Source organism: Nycticebus coucang, chromosome 10 (assembly GCF_027406575.1).
Source record: "Nycticebus coucang isolate mNycCou1 chromosome 10, mNycCou1.pri, whole genome shotgun sequence".
NCBI lineage: Eukaryota > Metazoa > Chordata > Mammalia > Primates > Lorisidae > Nycticebus > Nycticebus coucang.
In genome coordinates, this window is record NC_069789.1 from 122,011,049 (window position 1) to 122,020,485 (window position 9,437).

Consider the following 9,437-nt stretch of genomic DNA (forward strand, 5'->3'; position numbering starts at 1 on the left):
GGAGGGGCTGGGGACTTGGACCACGCCCCCATCCCCACCCCAGTCTGAAGCAGGCCCCTGGGTGTGAGGGAGGAGATGCTGGGGCCTGGGGGAAAAGGGTGCTGGGAGACTGGACTCCTGGGCCCTAGGCTGGGAGCTTGGCACTGGGGGGGCTGGGTTGGGAGGCCCCTGATTGATTTCTGTTTACCAGCTGTCCCCGCAGGCGGAAGAGCGAATCGCGCCCCATCCATCAACAGGCTCGCAGCCTCCCTAATAAAAACATTTTACTCCTAAATGATCTCGAACTAATTAACTCAAAGTGTTAATTAAAGTTTGCGCAGACAGCATTGTCATCAGGGAGGGTGGTGGATCCATCTTCCTGAGAGAGAGAGACAGTGTTTGGGGGGGCTCCCCATCCCCCTAGCCACTGAGCCCTGTCCACTGCTGCCCCAGTCTCCCCAGACTCCTAGCTGCTCTCTCTGTATCTGCCCCCAGTCTCTGAGCTCTTCACCCAGTCTCTGTCTCTTCCATCTCTGTCATCATGTCACTGTGTCTTTCTGAGTTTCTCTTTCTCTCTGGCTTCTCTTGCTGAGTGCTGTCTTCCTATTGTTCCTATGTCCCACTACCATGGGGTCTTTATGTGTCTGTGTGCACTGGGGATATGTGTCAGAGTTTGTGTGTGTACATGTGTGCATGAGTCCAGGGTTGTGTGTTAGGGTTTACACATGCACAGGTATGTGGGAGCCCAGGGGCCCCTGTGTGTCTGGGTGTGTGACCATTGTTGACAGGTAGGCGGTGGGACTCCTCTGGGGTGTCCCTGAGGCAGGGTGTGAGTACTTCTGGGGCTTATGCTTGGCAGGGCAGAGAGGAAGCAGGGGCTGTAGGTGCACTGGGTGAGTAAAGAACCAGGCTCAAGTTCACTGGGCCCATCTCCCTTCCCACCTTTTCTGCAGCCCACAGCCAGCAGGGCAAGGGAGCTAGGGCTGGGACAGGCCACCAGGCCATGGGCATCGGTGGGGTGGCTGGCTGGGCGGCCCCAGTGTGAGCTCATACATCAGGGCTGACAGGCTCCGAAAGCCCCGGAATTAAAACCTAAATCGAATATTGATTACTCGCTCCGGCCGTGGCGCCCAGATGCCCCCCCAGCTCCCTCGCGCTTGCTCTCTGCTCCCCGGCTCTCAAGCGTCACTGCTGTCCTGTCTTTCTCCCTGTTTCACCTCCTTTCTCCCTGGCTTCTCTCCACTCTAGCCTTCTGGTGATTCATCTCTGGCCCCACCAGGTGCCCCCCTCAGCCAGAGACAGAGACTAAGAGATAGAGAGACAGAGACACACGGATGCACAAAACAGGCTCAGGCATAGAAACAGATACAGACCTAGACAGACCCAGAGCACGCAGCACATAGACACAAATCCAGGCAGACAGATACAGCATGCAGGCACCCATAGATGCATACACAGGAAGTCACACAGTCACACCCTGAAAGTCACATTGACACAGACACACATCACACAAAAATGCTTCACATAGGATGCATACAGAGAAAGTGACACTTAGGCACAGACAGACAGATATCCACAGGCCCTCAGAGTTGCAGTCACACACAGAGTCACCCAGGAATGGGGTAGTGACAGGGAGGCACAATCCCAAAGCAAGTTACATCAACATAGGCAGGGCAAGACAGAAAGTACACAGTCATCCATGCTGGCAGACACACTGCGCTCCAGTATGGCAGAGAATACGCACACCACATCTCCCCATTTCCAATCATTCTGACATAATCCACCTCCGTCTGACTCACCCCCCAGACACTACCTGACTCCTGAATCCAGAACCCAGAAGAGTGCCTACACAGGAAAGGGGCTCCCGGACCTCATCCCCATCACCAACCTTGGGCAGTCCCTTCCATGTCCCAAAGGTCCAGGGCTGGTCCTGGAAGGGAGATGGAGAGATGGACCCTAGAGATGGGTAAGAAGGGCTTCCTATCCAGAGAGGGGCGGGGACAGGGCCAAGGTCATGCTGTCCAGGATGACTTAGGAATTTGGCATCCTTGTCTCAGAAACCACCTGTAGGATTGAGGCCAGACAGTAGAATGAACTTCCCTGGGCCATGAGGGCTGGTGGCCTGCAAAGTGGGCAGAGGTGCTGCCCCAGCCCCCACCCCCACCTTAAGGCTTCCCAGTTGGGGCGGGCAGCACTGGAGGCAGGCGGTGGTGGCTGCCGGGGAGAAGATGAATCTTTCATGAGTGATTTGCAGCCGCCTCTTCTCGTCCCGTGTTGTTTAATGTTTCAATTTGGGCGAAAGCAAAACATTCAATCAGGCGGATTAAGTGCGTAATGCGTCTCATCGCTCAATCTGTCGCCTCCGCCGGGCAGCCCGCCGGGTGGGGGGGGGAGGGTTGGGAGGGGTGGCCGGCAGAGACCCTGGCCAGGGGAGCCTGTTCCCCAGCAACTGTCCTAAGATTTGCCATAGGAAGCTCCTCACCCTGGACCCCACGCCAGGTCCCACTCTTCCCCAGTCCAGCCTCACCCCACATACCAACCACTCTCTCACTTGGGCATGGGGGGTCCTGGCTTCTCTGTATCTCCCTGTCTGCCTGTCTGTCTCCGTGTGTCCTCTCTGTGTGACATGCCTTTCTCTATGTCCACCTGTCTTCTCTCTGCCTGTTCCCTAGATTTTCTCTCCCTTCTTATTTACATCTATCCTGCATTCTTCTGTCACACTCACTGTCCTTCTGTCCATATGCTCCCCTCCCTGTCTCTCACACTCTGTCCCCATGTCACACCAGCCCAGCTGCTGCCTGTCCAACAACAGTCTCTGTGTGGTCCTTGTTCCTTACCTGCTGTCTGGTGCAGACACTCCCTGTCTTTCTTTTCTTTTCTTTTCTTTTCTTTTCTTTTCTTTTCTTTTCTTTTCTTTTCTTTTCTTTCTTTCTTTCTTTCTTTCTTTCTTTCTTTCTTTCTTTCTTTCTTTCTTTCTTTCTTTCTTTCTTCTTCTCTCTCTCTTTCTCTCTCTCTCTCTCTCTTTCTTTCTTTTCTTTCCTTTTTGTTTTTGAGACAGAGCCTCAAGCTGTCACCCTGGGTAGAGTGCCATGGCATCACAGCTCACAGCACCCTCCAACTCCTGGGCTTAAGCGATTCTCTTGCCTCAGCCTCCCAAGCAGCTGGGACTACAGGCGCCTGCCACAACGCCCGGCCATTTTAGGGTTGTAGTTGTCATCGCTGTTTGGCAGGCCCGGGCTGGATTCGAATCCTCCAGCTCTGGTGTATGTGGCTGGCACTCTAGCTGCTTGAGCTCCAGGCACCGAGCCTGTCCTCTGTCTTACCCTGTCTCCATGCAATTCCATCTCTGTCCTCGTGCCTCCTGCCCCTTTCTCTCTCTCTTTTTTCAACCAAGCTCTCCATCCTCTGTCCGCCTGCGCCGGCACCCTTCTCTGTTCCCTATTCATCTCTGTCTGTGTCTGTGTCAGCCTTTGTCTTTCTCCTGTCCATCTCTCTCCATCCCTCTCTTCCCTCTCCATTCTGTCTTTTCTCTTTCTCCACCCCTCATGTCTGCTCCCATTTGGGTCAGGGCCTCTGGCTTCTCTGCTGGGGTTCCTTGACCTGTTAGCTCCCTGTCCCTTGCCTGGACTGGTCTCCATCTCCACTAGGGGGCAGCAAGTACAGGCTTTTCTGGTGGGGAGGCTAAACCTGCTGAGGAGCTTCTCAGCCAGCCCCATTGCTTGTTGGCAGACCATCCCATTCCTTGAGACAGAGCCTCCAGGCTCCCAGCCCCTCCTCCCTCAGACCCAGGGGTCCAGCCCCTCAGCCCCAATTCCCTCATACCCATACCCAGGGGTACATCCAGGCCCCAGTGCCTCCTCCCTCAGACCAGAAGTCTAGCCCCCAGCCCCTCTTCCCTCAGATCCAAGAGTGCAGGTCCCCCTGTCACCTAGTCTTGTAGAACCCAGGGGTCCTCTCTTCTAGCCCCTCTTCTTTCTCTTCCTCTCGGCAGCTTGTGACCTGCTCAGGGATAAATGGAGATTTCAACTGGGGGACTGACAGGCACTAACCAGAAATGTTGTCACCACTGCCTGCTCAGCCTTCTGCTGAGACCCAGGGGGCTGCCAGACCAGGGGCCCACAGCATGTGCAGGAACAGGGACATACACAAATGGACTCCAGGAAATACAGAAGTAATAGGATTCAGTCAACATACAGGGACACACACAGACACAGTGAACACGCACCAGAATCCAACGCTTGGGACACACACCCTCCACACACTGGTCTTTCTCCCACTCAGGGTGACTTTGGGGGCAGCAGAGGTAGGGTGGGAGGGTCTCTCCAGACCCCATCTCCATGTCTGCCCTCAGCCCTGATCCCTGGCCCTCTCTTGGTGCTCTGGGTCCCTCTTATCTCCTTCTCCACAGGCTGTCAGCCTTCTGGAAGGTTCATTTGGGTCCCTCTCCCGCTCCTCCTCTCCTCCTCCAGGCCTCTCCTCTGGGGCTTTCTCTGGCTCAGGGCCCCTTCACCCTTCAGTGTCTCTCCCCCCAGCTCCCTGAGTTCCTCCTCCCCAGCCTCTCACTTGGGTCTGTCCGTCAGCTTCTCCTCCCTTATTCTCCATCTGTCTCTTTCTCTGAATTTGTTTTTGTCCATTTCTGTGGCTAACATCTAGGGTTTTCTCTGAGACACCCTCTGTTGTCCTTTTTAGGGTGTCTCGCTCTCTGTATTATCTTGTCTCTCTATCTCTGAATCTGTCTCCGAATGTCTCCCTCAGTCTCCGTCTCTCTATGATCTAGGCTCTTACAGTCTCCCAAGTTCTCTCTGTGTCTCTGCATCTCTGCATATCTCTCCGCATCTCTGGATGTCTCTTGCACTGTCCGTCCCTCCCTCTCTCTCCCTGTCTCTCTGTCCATCCCTCTCTCTCCCTCTTGGCCCCTCCCGCCCTCCCCCTCTCTCCCTCTCTGTCTCACTCTTCGCCTCTCTCTTTTCTCTCTCAAGTGTTTTCAATTTTATTCTGAGTGGAATTAACTACCCCTGATGTCAAATTGCCGCCGAAATCGATAATAATATCTTTACAAAAGAGGATATTCTTCTCTCGGAGAACGGCCTCTGAAAAATGGAAAATTTAGTCGAAATTGATTCATTACTTGACACTTTATAGAACGGCTGCGTATTGATCGCACCTGTCATGTCCCATCTCCCCTAATCGAAGCTGAAGGCCGGCTCCGATGCCTGCTATTTTTCATAATTCCACCGCAGCCGACAGCTCCACAAACACCACCGCTCACGCAGCCTCCGCCTCCCCGTGCTGCTGCCACTGCGCGCCCTCGGCCTGGCCCTGGCCCCACGGACAGCGCCTGCATGGTCGTCACTCAGTCCATCTGTCCACCAATTCCTTGGATGCCCTCTGTCTGTCATCCCCTCCCTGGAGGCCCCTTTCCCCCACTGTCTGTTTGTCCTCCCTGCCCCAATCCCAAGACCCCCTTCTGTCTGTCATTTTCCTGGATGGCCCCATCTGTCCATCAGTCTTCTGACACCTTGCCCATTCTGCTCCTCACCCCTGTCCGTCTGTCCATCTTCCCACCCCCACTGCCACATGCGCCCCCTGGCTGGCTGCCTCCCCTGCTCTCTCTGTGACTGGCTGGCTGTCCTCCCTGAACTTGCTCCCCTGTCTTTATCCTCCTCCTACCTTCCAGGGCCCTCTCTCTGGTGGGGGGGTAAGGTGAGGAAGGGAGTGGGGATGCCCTCTTTCTGCACCCCTTCCTCAGTAGATGTGGCTCCCTCATTCCCTCTGCTCTCCCCAACATTCAAGGCACTTCTCAGCCTAGTTCTAACCCCAGCTTCCCACCCCCTTCAGCCCCCAGGGCTCCCTGCCCTTCCTCCCCCCCTCTCTCTGTAACATCCTCTACCTCCCTGGCTCCTCCCCAGGTCCTCTGGGGAGGGAACCTGGATGAATAAGACCTAGGCCCTGCCCTCAGGGAGCTTTGAGCTCTGAAGAATCTTTTGGGTAGTCAGATTGTGCCAGAGGACACAGAGCTGGGGTGGGCTCTGTTCCAGGGCAATGCAGAGCTGAGCCAGGCTGGGTCCCCAGGGAGCTCCCAGTTGAGTCTCTGGGTGGGGTGGGGGATGTGTGCAGCAAGTGGGACAGCCTGGGGACTAAGAACACAGACCCATGGCCAGGCTGCCTGGGCTTGAGACCCACTTCAACACTAACTATTTTCTGCCTCAGTCTCTTCATTGGTAAAATGGGGATGATGCTTATAATAGCACCTGTCTAGCAGGGCTGTTGTGAGAACCGAATGAGCTCTTCTGTGCATAGAGTTTAGGACAGTGCTGGCACCAGCCAAATACCATGACAGTGCTAATTGTCACCACTGTAATTGTGCTTGGACTGGGCCCCATTCACCACCACCACCACCAGTCCCACCCCACCTGGCAGCGCGCTCTGCTCCATGGTTCTGGGAGGGGTGAGTTAGGGAGATGGAATCTAGGGGTGAGGGGATCATCTTATCACTCACCGGGGTTTCACTCTCTGTCACCTTTAGTTCGGTTAGCTGCACCTGGAGGCGTCTTTCCAGGGGTTAAAAGCACTCTTAAGGGAAGCGTTAACCCTCACAGTGGGGTTTAAAGTATCTAGTGGATATTACAGACCCCAGAGGTATTCTGTCTCCTTCATGGGTAATAAATTCAGTCCATTGGGTGTTCCAGGCTGGTGATGGTGATCTTTCTCTCTCCCTCTCTTTCTCTCCCCCTCCTCCCTCCCTCTCTCTCCCACTTTCTCTCCTTCCTCCTCCAGGGACATTAAACACCCTGGGGGTGTCCTCTCTCAGTGGGGAATTAACTACAGTCTTCAGCTACTGCAGCCTCCCTGGGGATGTTAACTACCGCATAATGATCCCCCTCCTGTGGGACGCTTCCCTCAGTCTCGCTGATGTTGGTGATCCTGCTAAGGAGTGAATCACAGCCTCTGGAATGCTCTCACTTTTACTGAGCACCAGCTATGTGCGTGACGTGGCGCTGCACACACTCTGACGTCTGCTCAGGACTGCTCACGACTCCTTCAGAACCCTGGAGCTCAGAGAGCATGTAAATTGGCCTAAAGTGCACAGCACAAAAGGTGTTACAGAAATCAGGAGGGTGTCCCCTGGTGGAGTGAAGGCTGAGGGTGTTCTATACAGTCAGATGGGTACAGTTCACATCCCCATGGGAGTGACTTACAATCCATTGTGTCCCAGCCCCCAAGGGCACCAGAGGTGAGGGGTCCTCCATAGCCTCTAACTTGCACATTATAAGCCCCTCCGATGGGTGTTTCTGACACCCTGGGATGTTCTCCTGGAGATGCAGTTTTAGAGCTACAGGGTGGCAAAGCCCTCTTGACTGGTGTTCTCTGCTATCTCATGAGTGTCACTAACATTCCAAAGATGTTCTATTTTCCAGAAGGGTGTTGTGTACAGCGTAATAAACTGTATCTTCCCAGAGGGTGTTCCGTCTTACTGAAGGGTGTAATCTACAGTCAATTGAGCTCTTTCTGCTCAGAAGGTGTTCTTTCTCTCTTCACAGGTGTTTAATGGTCATGAAATACATTCCAGCTGGTGTTCTTGATGCCCCATGGTGTTCTAACTCTTTGAAGGCTATAACCTACAGGTCAAAGAGTCTGTATCTACCCAGAAGGTGTTGTCTTTCCTTCAAACCATATCCAGTGCAGATGAGGGAATCTTGCCTCATAGAGAGTGTTCCAGAATCTTCTCTGTGGCATTCAGAGACAAACACGGGGAAGGTACTAGGAGACTGTTCTCCACAGTCTAGTGAGTGTTATGAGTCTTCAAGGACGCTACAATCCCAGGGCTGTTATAGACACCCAGAGGATTGGACTCCTGGGTGGGGGAAGGGCTTAAATGTAGCCTAATGAAGTGGTATAGACATCCAATGCAGGGTAACTCCTTCAAAGAATGTTCCATAAGTCTAACAAGACAAGGTAAGAACAGGTAAGGAAATTCTTGTTTTCTAAAGAAGGTATGGTATTTTTAATATGATTATTGTAAAGTAATAGCACTCATAGCAAATGCGTGTTTATTTGGCACTTGACACAGTAACAAGTGCCCTCCACATAACCTGTTGTTTAACCCTCCTGACCACCTTAGGAGGTAGTCATTACTGTCCCATTTTGCAGATGAAATCACTGAGGCTCAGGGATGTTTAGCAACTTCTCCCATGAGCGGTGAGCAGCAGTGCAGCTGAGCCCTATCTATTCTGCACTTCCACTTTCCTCAGCACCTTCATCTGAGCACCTGGGGGTTGGTAGTCCTGGTGAGATCCCACAGAGCTGTCTGGGGAAGGGCTGGCCTACTTTGGGTCTGTCATCCTGCTCTGAGATATACTTTCCCTTCCTGTGACAGGTGGCTCCTGGGGTTGTCCTGGACAGAGAGCTGCCTTTCCCTGGAGAACATAGCATTGGAACTTGGGGGTTGAAAGGGGTTAGAGACTGACCTGGGAATGGGAAAGAAAAATGGGGGAGGGAGCAGAAAGGGGGCAGAGAGGGTGAGGGTCAGGCTGGGCCAGCAGGTCCTGGGAGGAGCTGAACTGTGGGTCCAGGGGCTGCTGCTCCATGGGACCTGAGGCCTGTAGACACGGACTTGTTATTTCAGTGGGAGCAGACCCGGCTGGGCTGGGCTGGGCTCTTCCCTGTGCTGCCTGTGACTTCCTGGGCACGTCTGTGTGCCTGCACTGGGTTCTGTCTGTAGTTGCCTGTGTGTCAGTGAGGCTTTGTGTGTCCAGGCGGTGTGTCAAGGAGTGGAATGTACCTGAATGTTGCGGTGGATCTGGGTCTGTGTGGATCAGTGGATTAGGGAGTGGTTGTGGGTTGGGGTAGGTTTGGTGTGCAGGCTGTGTTTCCATCTGTTTGTGTCTGTGTTTTTCTCTGTGTAACTCTCAGTGTATAGGTCGTATGCTTCCACTTTCTGTATCATGACATCCGTGTGTGTGCTGTGTGTACAGATGCTGGGCCTGTGTATGCGTGTGTGTCTGTCTCTGTGCCCAGCTGTGTGACCTGTGAGTGTTTGCACTGTGGTTACTGTATCCATGTGTCCCTCTGTCTCTGCGTCTTCCATATAGGCTGTGTGTGGCTCAGCCTGTCCGGGTAGGCATTTTCCAAGCTGGGTCCAGTTTTGCATGTCCAGCAGGGGTCCTGACCACTTTAGTTGATGCCTCCGCCTCGCACCTGTCCATTTGTCCGAGCGTCGTCCTCCGGAGAGGCAGGGAGGGGGGCAGGCAATGGGAGAGGAGGGGGTCTCTCCACCTCTCCGCCCACCCCCACTCCCTCAGTCCCGGGATCGAACCTTATTTAGAGTCGCGATTCGACATCTGTTTTCAAATTTGATCAGCTCTGAACTTTATTTTCCGAGTTTGAGGAAAATTATATTCCATCGATCGCGCTCCCGTCCCCTCCCCCGCACCGCCCGCCGCCGCCGCCGCCGCCTC